The sequence below is a fragment of the Platichthys flesus genome, chromosome 2 (genome assembly GCF_949316205.1).
Source record: "Platichthys flesus chromosome 2, fPlaFle2.1, whole genome shotgun sequence".
NCBI classification, from domain to species: Eukaryota; Metazoa; Chordata; class Actinopteri; order Pleuronectiformes; family Pleuronectidae; genus Platichthys; species Platichthys flesus.
The window spans coordinates 27,592,856-27,604,660 of record NC_084946.1 but is presented as its reverse complement, the minus strand read 5'-3'; the positions used below and the strand labels follow the sequence as shown (position 1 = coordinate 27,604,660).

Genomic DNA, 11,805 nt, shown 5'->3' with positions numbered 1-11,805 from the left:
ACCACTCAAAGCGCTTTACACTACAGTTTCACATTCACCCAATCACACACACATTCATACAGTGCATCTATCCCAGCACTCTGTTATTCTATGGGGGCCATTCAGCGTTCAGCATCTTGCCCAAGGACACTTTGGCATGCAGATTGTTCAGACTGGGGATCGAACCGCCGACCTTCAGGTTGGAGGACGACCACTCTACCCTAAATTGCCGCCCTGTGGCTGAGGGGATGTGTGCGCGTGAATGGAAGGAGAAGGAGGAAGCGAGGGTTCAGCGATTTCCAATCTCACACATTGTGTTATCCACAGCAGCAGCGGCAGAGTGTGTATTTGCTTTATTATCACTGCTGTCCCATAAAAACGTTCCCCACCTCCACCTCACGAATAGACGCCTCAATGTCATTGTCAGAAAGTTTCACTTCCTCTTCATATCGCTTGATGTCGTGACTCCGTCAGGACTCACAGGGGAGGTCCATTGGTCAGCTTCATAATTGAATATTCATGCCGTTCTTTGAATTGACCATTTATGATGTAATGTAATGTAATGTAATGTAATGATGATTTAGGGGAGAGCGTGGCCTAGGGGATAGAGTGGGTGTTCTGCAACAAGAAGGTTGCCGGTTCAAATCCCACTCTTTCCCATCTGCATGCCTAAGTGTCCTTGGCAAGATACTGAACCCCTAAAAACCCCTTACATTTTAAGAGTGTTCTAAAAATGGAAGTCGCTTTGGACAAAAGCATCAGCTAAATATGATGTAAATTGGGCGTGTGGAGGGCGGATTTAGAGGCAGATCCATGTATGAACGTTTCCAGGTGGACTGTGATTTATTAAGCGAACATTGCATTCATGTGTGCGTGCGCAAGGATTTATAAATCGTAACTTTCTTTTGCGGACGCCATTTCCAGCTTTTGCACATACGTACACTTTTAGTATGAGTCCATCATTACCAAAGGTCCAGACGATCCAAATCCAGTGAAATAAAAAGTCAAAAACACACTATTATATCAAAGAATACTGTTGCGTAATCTCAGAGGAGCCAGCAGCTCCGTGAAAACTTTGATTTATTATCCCTCGTTACTTTTGTTCGCGAGACACCTCGTTGACGTAGAGTGCTCACCCCTCTTCTGACGTGTACAGTTTTGCAGGTGGAAATCAAAGGCAGGAGTCTTCGTTCTCAAGTTAAATTAATTGGTCGGAGTGTTGATGATAACAAATATATCAAAACAAACAATCCAACTTAATATAAAAAAAGTCAAATTATAGTTGTGATTAAAAGAATCACAGGCAGCAAAAGCAAAAATCTCAAAACAAACCTGACTGTAAACATTCGGAACAAACTGAACCCAAACAATGTCATACTGACCTTGCCCCTTAGCTCCTGGAGCTCTGTTTGATGTCTAATGCAGCTAAGGAAATTATGCTTTAATACAGAACGAGAAATGAGAACAGGTGAAGATTCATTATTAACACTAAGCAGCAACAGTTATTAAAATGATTTGTATGAAGCATAATATCTAGCTAAAACTGTTTATTTTTGCTTTATTGCTTTAGAGTTCAATCAGACACAGACTATAGTTAAAAGTTGGAAATCCCTCCAGACCCTCTTTTAATCCCCCTTTAGGGTGTCACCACTTACTGGGGAGTTCATGTACCCCTCAACCCTCATCCCATCCAGTGCAAACCCGTCCTCGTACATCATCATCATCATCATCGTCGCGTCCTCATCTCCATCGTCCTCGGCTTCAGCTTCACAGCATCAGCTTCCCCATCCCCAGTTCAGCATCCACAGAACAGCTGGGGATGAGGCACGGTTTCCTTCATCAGAGCCGTGGCGATCTATTCAGCAATTTCAGAGTCTACTGCCATGTCATGTCATGTTGCTTAGAGGTGGAGAAGGCACTGGTCACCCAGCCACCAGGGGCAGTTTGGAAAAAATGTCTTTTAAGAACTTCCTATAATAGTGCACACACATAACCTTCTCCTGCCAGTAGCAGATCCAGGGCCAATCGTTTCTATGTGACCACACAGGGTACAGGAGCAAGCTGTTCAGATATCAGCTTCTTTCAGATCTGCTCCAGGAACAAAATTATCATAAATTGTCAGTGAGGCCTTTTTAATTTTAAGAGTCAGTGATCTGGATCTTAGCCTTGTAAAGATCCTTTCGTAGAATTGATACTCGCCTACAGGCCAGGTGTTTAAGTTTGCACTGTACAAGCCAGGCACAGGGCGTAGTCGGTCAGGGTGGAGTAGGTGGAGTTGACACCGGATGGGAGTGGGTTGTGAAGACATGAAGCCCAGATCCCAGAGTTTGAAAGGAAAACAAACAGAAAAGTGAGTAATTTACTGCGAGTGGTCGGCCAAATCAGTGGACATGAAATATAAATTAAACACGTGGCATAAGAGTGACAGAAATCTTTGGCATTTCATAAAATATTAAATGATCAACAAGCTGGATTTCAATAAGCAGCAGATATGACAGCGTTTGGGTATTTGAGTTCAAACCATTTCCCAAAATTCATTGACTGCTTCTGTACTATAATTCTGAAGCTTTGACGTCAAACTGTCCTGTAATAAAACAGGAATCACATACCAAGGACAAATGTGTGAGAGATTAGATTCAATCAAATGTTTCAGAGTTGACAGCTGAAACAGAACAAAACAATTTAAAAGTTATTCTGCCACAATTTTCTTCATGATAAAATAAAAACAATAAGTAGAGTTTAACAACACCTTTCAAATTAAGAGCATAAGATGTTAAGATAATGTATAAAACAAAATAAAAAATAAAAACCCGTCTTCCCTGAATTTAAAAGTTAAAGGGTCCCAAAGAAATTAAACTATAATTATAGATATGGCATTCAAATAAGTGTGTAAACAGAGGGGCTTGTATTATGGTTTCTGCATTTCATTTAAGATGAAACAGGCTAGGAGTTAAGGTATATACGACCTCTGACCTTTAACTGGATTTAAATTTATTTGTCTTCCCATTGGTGAAACATATTTATATTAGGTCTCCAGAGTCTAACAAGAAATACATGGGGGTGAATCAAACTTCTAGTTTAAATTCAAACCATAAATAGATTTAACATGTCTTGCCTATTGCATTTTAAATGGATGCTTTGGATGTGGAATAAAAGCAACTGCAGGTTAAACTGAAAAAATATCTAATTCTAAGCAGCACAGAATTAAGTTTAAAGTTAAGTTAGAATTTCTCATCCTGATATGATTGATTCGGTTTGTATAAAAACACATTATTCAGCTCTAAGAAAATAAAAGTCAATAAAACAGCATTTTAACAACCAAATAGAAGAGCTAGATTTCCCTTCTCATCAAACCTGAGCATTGCAGAACTTTTCAGCTGTTATCTAACTTTCATTGGGCTCATTGCATCGGAGTAGCAACTTTTCCAGAATAAAAAAACAAAAAAACATTGTTATCTCATTCTCACAAGGCCACAGTTGCGGATGAAACTTTTGTATGGGTGTAAGTGGCTAAAATATAATACAAAAAGAGAAAGTAAAGAAAAAAAATTGCACATTAACTGTACTTAGAGATGGGCTTTAAAAGGACACCTTAATGTGATGTAGTGAATCCTTGAATTTATATTACGAATCCAATTAGTAACTTGTGGAGTATTAAAATGGTCTTTACTATTAGCCCTGCTGTCTCAGGTAAAAAATGTCTCCTTTCCTCTAATAGATTAGGTGTATTGGAAATATCTGAAACAACAAATTTGTGCCGAAAAGTGTTATTTTAACAATTCAGTTTGAAATTCTTTACTTCTGACATCTGGGAGGTATCTTCCTGCACACAGACGCACGAACATTCACAGCCAAAGCGTGCTCTCTGCCACGTTTTTTTAAATTTCAGGCAGAGACAGCCCAAACAGTTTCTACCACAGTCACTCAGTCAGTTTTTGACCTTGCCTCCTCTCTCCTTTCCAACAGGCACACACTTCCATTCATACTAGTAACTTCACATCCTCTCTATATTATATAATCAATTAAATAATTTCCTCTTTCAAATCCTTATTCGTAACAGCCTTCCGTTATTTGTGCCCAATTGAAACAATGGTGTGTCTGGTTAGTAAAGCTCCTGTTGCATTATTCAAATCAGTTCTTATTTCAGCCAATAGGCGGGAAGGTGCTGGGGTACAATGTGTCAGGTGGTGCCAAGGTGAGCCTGATTTACCTTTGACCTGGGCAGAGTGTGAAGTAACCTCCTTCACTTCGTACGGTCCAGTCCACCTGGGTTCTGTGAACCTTTACCCAGTCACCAACTTTTACCGTCGGTCCTGCAGCTTCCTCCGGATCAGTCGCCAGGGCCCTGGAGACCTGATTGGAGAGAGCTACAGTAAGAGCAGTTAAAACCTTCATATAACTCGACATTTCCATCTCAAGAACATCCAAGGGTGGCACGTGACCTCCATCCCTGGGTATTCTTTCTTTTTTCTTCAGCTACTCTCACACCAACCCTTGGATCGATTTTACAGTGTAAGTTGCCGGTAATCTATATTAAAATATAAAAAAAAACACAATTTGCACAATACACAGCAGTTTCACACCATTTAATTACTTTGTTAAATTTATCATATGCAACTTGTACTCACCCTCAGTACTACTGATCAAAAATTTGTTTTTTTTCTATAATGACAATATGCAGATTTCAATTAAATAGGCTCTGCTTACCTTTTACTAATACAGCGCTGTTTTGATCAGGTTCCCGAGGAGAGACGAGCCACGCAGGGCGGTTCTTTCCCGTCCGAGAGACGACCTCCTCTCCGACTGGTTGTTTTCCACTCCGCTCTTTCAATCGTCTAAAACCATCCTCTGCTACCAATTTGTTGCGGGTGGAAATCAAAGGCAGGAGTCGGCGTTCTCAAGTTAAAATTAAGCAGGTTTATTCAAAGGTCACAGGTCAGGAAACTGCGGTGTCCAGCAAATGATCATGCATGGACCACTGATCCTACACAGTAATGGAAATGGTGTGGTTTTGGATGTGGGGAGATCCACGATTGTCTATATTTGACTATTCCTGCCAGTCCAGTTTGTTGTTGTTCACCTCAACAACAAACTGGACTGGTCTGACAACACACATGCCCTCTATAAGAAGGGCCAGAGCCGCCTCCATCTGCTGAGGAGGCTGAGGTACTTTGGAGTGTGCAGGGCTCTCCTCAGGACTTTTTATGACTCTGTGGTGGCCTCAGCCATCTTCTACGCTGTGGTCTGCTGGAGGGGGGGTAGCACGGACAGAGACAGGAGCAGGCTCAACAGACTGATAAGAAGAGCGAGCTCTGTCCTGTGCTGTCCTCTGGACTCCATTGAGGAAGTGGGGGACAGAAGGATGTTAGCCAAGCTGGCGTCCATCATGGGCAACACCTCTCACCCCCTACATGACATTGTGGGGTCCCTGAGCAGCTCCTTCAGCAGCAGACTGTTACACCCACGGTGTAAGAAGGAGAGGTTCCGCAGGTCCTTCATCCCGGCTGCAGTCAGGCTCTACAACACCAGCACCACCTGATAATGTTGTAGTCCCTGTCTATTATCTCTATCTCCACTAAACCTCTCACCATAGCTGTATTTGTATTTTTATTTTTCTTATTTATGTTTGTGTACAACACTTACCATCTATATTTATATCATGGTCACTTTAAATGGTTACATTGCAATATTTATATTTCCAGTATGCTATCTTGTAGTATTATTTATATTATGGTCACTTACTTCTTAATTATTTTTAATTATTTTCTGTATCATGGTCACTACTGTTGCATATTTTTGTTTTCATTACAATAACACTTAACATCATTCCACTTTATCCCCAGCACCTGCTTTTGCACAGTGTCTGTTTTGCAGGTTGTTTGTTTCTGTACACTTATTATGTGTAGTTTTAGTAGTGTACATATTGTGATCTTTTTTTTTTTTTTTTTTTTTTATTGTGCTTCGGCACTGTTACTCTAATTCTTTTTTTCTATCATTGCTGTAACAAGTGAATTTCCCCATTGTGTGGATAAATAAAGAAATCTAATCTAATCTAATCTAATTGGAATGTTATATTGTGTGGTAATAGATGTGGGGGAGATGTGTGTTTCTGTAGAATGCTTACAAGTTTTAACTAGATTTGTAAATGACCGTTATTTCTTTATTTTCACAAAATAGGCAATCATCTGATTCAGATAAGGCTTGGGAGCCGGAGCCCGATACTCCATGTCCAGCCAGCAAGCGGTCATGTAGAGTGGAGCAGCAGGACAGTTCCTCAGAGAGGTTCTGCCAGCAGGAGAAGACCACGAGGGAGAGGGAGAGGGAGAAGCGGCGGCAGCAGCAGCAGCAGTCAAGCTGGTGTGTCAGCCCGCCCATCAGGAGAGAGATGGAAGGATGTTGATGATGCACATGTGACACCACAGCAGCCCACATTCAGACCCACCAGTCCACCAGGACCCCAGCTCATCTCTACAGCAACGTACACAGACCTGCAGCCTTTTCAACTGTATTTTACCAACTCCATCTCACCGACAATTCTTCGGAACACAAATGACTTTGGCTCGAAGAACTGCTCCACACCCACCAGACTCATTACCCGAGACAGGTAATGAGTGGTAGGAAGTTCCTCAGGATCTCCAGGGCACTTCACCTCAGTAGCCTTGTGGCGAATGCTGCTAATGAGCAGTGGAGAGGCAGCGCAGCCTTCGATCAACTCTGCAAAATCAAACTGCTTTACAAGGAGATAAGGGACGCCTGCAAAAAGAATTATCACCCGAGCCATGAAATTGCCATTGATGAGCCCATGGTTGCCTCCAAAGCACATATTGGACTGAAACAGTACATGAAGAACAAACAAACTGTTCACTGGGGATACAAAATCTTCCTTCTGGCGGACTCCAGGAACGGTTATACATGGGACTTTATTGTCTACGAGGGGAAGTTACAGGGAATTACTGGCAAAGGGCTGAGTTATGATTCTGTGATGGTGCTCATTGACACACAAATGCTAGGATCAGGCTACAAGCTCTTTGTGGACAAAGTCCCATCCTTTTCCGCTACCTCCTTCAGAAGAGGATCTGGGCTTGTAGAACCATCCGGACAAAAATAATTGGTTTCCCAAAAAGCAATGTCAATACTCTGGTCTCAATGTCTCCCCGTGGCAGTATCTGGTGGATCAGGAAGGACTGCCCCCTCTTTGTCCAGTGGCAAGACACGAGGGACATCTTCATGTGCTCAACACTCCACACCGCCCAGGCGGAGGAGACAGTGCAGAGGAGACTCAAAGATGCAGATGGGCGATGGGAATTGAAGAACATCCCTGTTCCACCAGTAGTGAAGGAATACAACAGATACATACTATATATTCACCGATGTTTTATGCCCTTTGAAATGCAATAATTTGTGTGCTTCATATATTTATGTTTTAGACCAAAAAATTATCAATCTTGTGTTTTTCTGTCCATCTAGGTGTATGGGTGGAGTGGACCTCCCCGACGCCCTGATAGGGTATTACAAAGTCCTCCACAAGACGATGAAGTGGTACAAGACGTTCTTCCATCACTTCATGGACATCAGGATAGTGAATGCATTTCTCCTCCAAAAAGAACTTGCACGAGGTAAAGGACAGGAACCTATAGCCCAGAAGGCCTCAGAGAGACCCTCGTACCACCTCCTGGTCCAGTCATAGCACTTACCCGTAGCACCACTGGTAGGCTGAGGTGAAGGCAGTGCCATACAAAGACACCACTGAAGTGCTCCTCCTGCGATGTGCCTTTGTGTTTCAACCCAATCGTGACTGCTACAATGGCTGGCATGTTGCCGAAAACATGAAATATGTTTATTTGAATAAAATTGTCTACTTTATATAAAAGTTTGATTTTGAGTGTAAAAGTAGCCTTTTTAGCCTGGTTGGTTACCATGGTTACAAAGGGTCCTTTGGAGTCTCCAAATGGCCTTTTTTGAAAACGCCTAGACATGCCCTAAGGAAGAAATCTGTAAAATAATCATTTTCTGTGGTATTGTTATCAAATTTGAACTTGGGCTAGTCAAGGCTTCATGCTAGGGTCCCAACGTGTTTTCCAGATCATAAGTCCCAGCTAGAGTCATCTGCAGGTATTTGTTTACCAAAAATATTCAGGCAGAAATAAAAACATTCTACTTTACTATTGAGTTCAGAATGTTACCTTCAAAAGAGATCAAGAGCATAAATGTACTCCAAATGGTACAAGAACAGGTTTCAATTTACTTTTGGTATTCCTCAGAAAGGCGTTTTAGGCGAATCTCATCCGCTGGCATGATGGCCGAGGAGCTCTACTTGGTGCCCCGTATTCAGGAGGTGGAGCTGAGTAACACAGAGTAGGAGAGGGAACCTCCTTTTGTGTCTAAGTTTGTCTGTGTGTGTCTATGTAGATGGAAGTAGAACTGAACTCTAAACAGATGCAGGAGGGTGGGGGCATGAGCAGTTTGGGCCAGATATATGGCCTTCGTACTTATAATAACCAATGCTGCTTGGTGTTAATCTTGAAGTTTGATTGTGTGTGTGCATCACATCACTGTACAATCTCAAACCTGAGACAACAGGTAATTAACATCAAATGTGACCAGGCCACTGGGACATGCAGTAAAACCTGAAACACCAACAACTTCTTCCTCAAACACAACCAGCTCCTACCAGTCAGGGTACGTTTGTGTCTCCTCCCTTCACAGGTGTGTAAGTGTAAGGACCAATGAACAACAAGCTGTGAACTGTGGTAGCTGAGTCACTGCAGGGAGTGAACGAGAGGGTGAAGAGCAGAGATCTGTTTCTGCTCAGAGGAAGAGAACCTGTTCTATAGTCTATGGCAGCAGCTGAAATGGCGCAGCAAGAAATTCATCTGGAAAGAGAAAGATTCTGCTGTTCAATCTGTCTGGATCCACTGAAGGATCCGGTGACTACTGTCTGTGGACACAGCTACTGTAAGAGCTGTATCAATACCCACTGGGACAAAAGGGAGGCGAGAGGAAGCTACAGCTGCCCTCAGTGTAGACAGACCTTCAAAGCGAGGCCTGTCCTGGGGAAAAATACCATGTTAGCTGATTTAGTGGAGGAGCTGAAGAAGACTGGACTCCAAGCTGCTCCTGCTGATCACTGCTATGCTGGACCTGAAGATGTGGCCTGTGATTTCTGCACTGGGAGAAAACTGAAAGCTCTCAAGTCCTGTTTGAATTGTTTGGCCTCTTATTGTGAAAAACACCTCCAGCCTCATCTTCAGTCAGCTCCATTGAAGAAGCACAAGCTGGTGGAGCCCTCGGAGAAGCTACAGGAGAACCTCTGCTCTCGTCACGACGAGGTGATGAAGATGTTCTGCCGCACTGATCAGCAGTGTATCTGTTACCTCTGCTCTGTGGATGAACATAAAGACCACGACACAGTGTCAGCTGCAGCAGAAAAGGACTGCGAGGCAGAGAGAGCTCGGGCTGAGGAGACAAACAATCCAACAGAGAGTCCAGGACACAGAGAAAGACGTGAAGCTTCTTCAACTGGAGGAGGAGGCCATCAATGACTCTGCTAATAAAGCAGCGAAGGACACTAAGGAGATCTTCACTGAGCTGATCCTTCTGCTGATGAAAAGAAGCTCTGATGTGATACAGCAGATCAGATCCCAGCAGCAAACTGAAGTGAGTCGAGTCAGAGAGCTTCAGGAGAGACTGGAGCAGGAGATCACTGAGCTGAAGAGGAAAGACCATGAACTGAAGCAGCTCTCAGACACAGAGGATCACAACCAGTTTCTACACAACTACCCCTCACTGTCACCACTCAGTGGATCTACACACTCATCCAGCATCAGGATCCGTCCTCTGAGGAACTTTGATGACGTGACAGCAGCTGTTTCACAGGTCAGAGGTCGACTACAGGACATTCTGAGTGAGACAGAGACAGAAAGTTTACAGATTGTGTCTCAAGTGGATGTTTTACTGCCACAACCAGAGCCAGAGACCAGAGCTGACTTCTTAAAATATTCACAGGAAATCACACTGGATCCAAACACAGCATACAAATATCTGTTATTATCTGAGAGAAACAGAAAAGTAACATATATGAGAGTAGAACAGTCTTATTCTGATCACCCAGACAGATTCACTGATTGGACTCAGGTCCTGACTAGAGAGAGTCTGACTGGACGTTGTTACTGGGAGGTGGAGTTGGGGGGGAGAGCAGTTGGCGTAGCAGTCACATACAAGAATATCAGCAGAGCAGGAGACTCAGATGAATGTGGACTTGGATCAAATGATAAATCTTGGATGTTATATTTTGATGGAAACAGTTTTAACTTTCATTACAACAGCATCACGACTCCAGTGTCAGGTGCTACAGCGTCTCTGACACCATGACTCTCCTCCACAGAGTCCAGACCACATTCACTCAGCCTCTCTATGCTGGAGTTGGGGTTGGTTATTATTTAGACAGAGCGGAGTTCTGTAAACTCAAATAGACTTGAGTCATTAAAAGCAGTGATTTAGATTCTGTGTTTAAATCTTTAACTTCTTTTTTCTCCATGTTTGTTGATCAAAGTTCTTCGTGGTGACTTTCTACTCCTCACAGAGATCAGCTGTCAATCAAACACTGACCTTCCTTTATCACACATATTTAGTTCTCACTGTTTAAAGACAGAAATCTATAATTACACTGACATGAATGTGTTTGAAAGAACTGATGTTGCTGTTGTTTTCTAAATCAATGTAGAAACCAGGTTGTGTGATGTTTTAGAACCTGTGTTGATCCTGATCCTCATCGATGAGCTGATTATTTGTTATTTTATTTTCCACGTGTGAGATGGAGGTGAAACAAACTGATTGTGCGTCCATGAACTCACTGAACAAGAGTCACTGAACAGACTTTACTGATGAAATGATCAATGACCTCAGAGCGTCAACGTGTCCAAGAGATAAACTGTAATTTATTTCAGGCATTAATATGTTTATTAATCTAATTAAAACATTGTAACAGTAGTAAAGTGTAATGTACCTTTTACGTTTTTGATTGTATTTTAATTTTGTTGGGATTTTAATAAAGTTACAAATGAATTCATTTTCTGTGTTTTTTATTAATTAATTTGTTCACAGTATTAAAAGCATTTCATTCACACAGTACATGACACTTCTTTAAATATTGTGTTACTCTGAAAACAACTTTTTAAACGTCATAGTAAAACCAGGTTATGTACAAATTTCATGAATTTGCATTTGCACTGTTGAATCTTAGGAAGGTTCTAAAAAGAGTTTCAAAATGCAAAAAGAAGAAATGGGAACAAGAGACCAAAAGCTGTGAGCAGAACATTTATTGAAAACAACAATTTAACTGAAGTAGGCTGTTCATCAGCTGATCAAAAGTTTAAGACCACAGCTCAGAAAAAAATGTTGCACAGATTTTGGCTTTTAAAGGCTGTGGTCTTAGACTTTTGATATACTTTTACATTGACTCTCAGTTTCTAACGAGGTGAAGCTTCTTTAAATGACTTGTAAAACTCTCACTGCTCTGACTGCTCAGTTTATCACAGATCTTTAACCCTTGAGATCCTCTGGCAGGAGACTTTGAACTGATCCAGATTCTCAGCTAAACTCTAAAGGCCGAAATATACTACTCCCAGTCCGGTACTTACCTGATACGCTGGCTTTTAGAATTGTAAATACAAAATGTAATTTGTCTCAAAACCTGTATGGTGTGTTATTTCTTCCATACTTTTTATACAAACATGGTGCAGTAGACAAACTATTCAAACAATACTAGAGTACTATTCACAAAGTGCAAAGAACCAGCATAGTGTCTTGGCCTATGACCAGCCCTGT

The 11,805-nt window shown here is 42.0% G+C and overlaps 1 pseudogene; it reads left to right on the top strand.

The window, feature by feature from the left end:
• Positions 1-8,831: 8,831 nt before the first annotated feature.
• Positions 8,832-11,015, top strand: LOC133972684 (tripartite motif-containing protein 16-like; annotated as a pseudogene).
• The last annotated feature ends 790 nt before the right edge of the window (positions 11,016-11,805 follow it).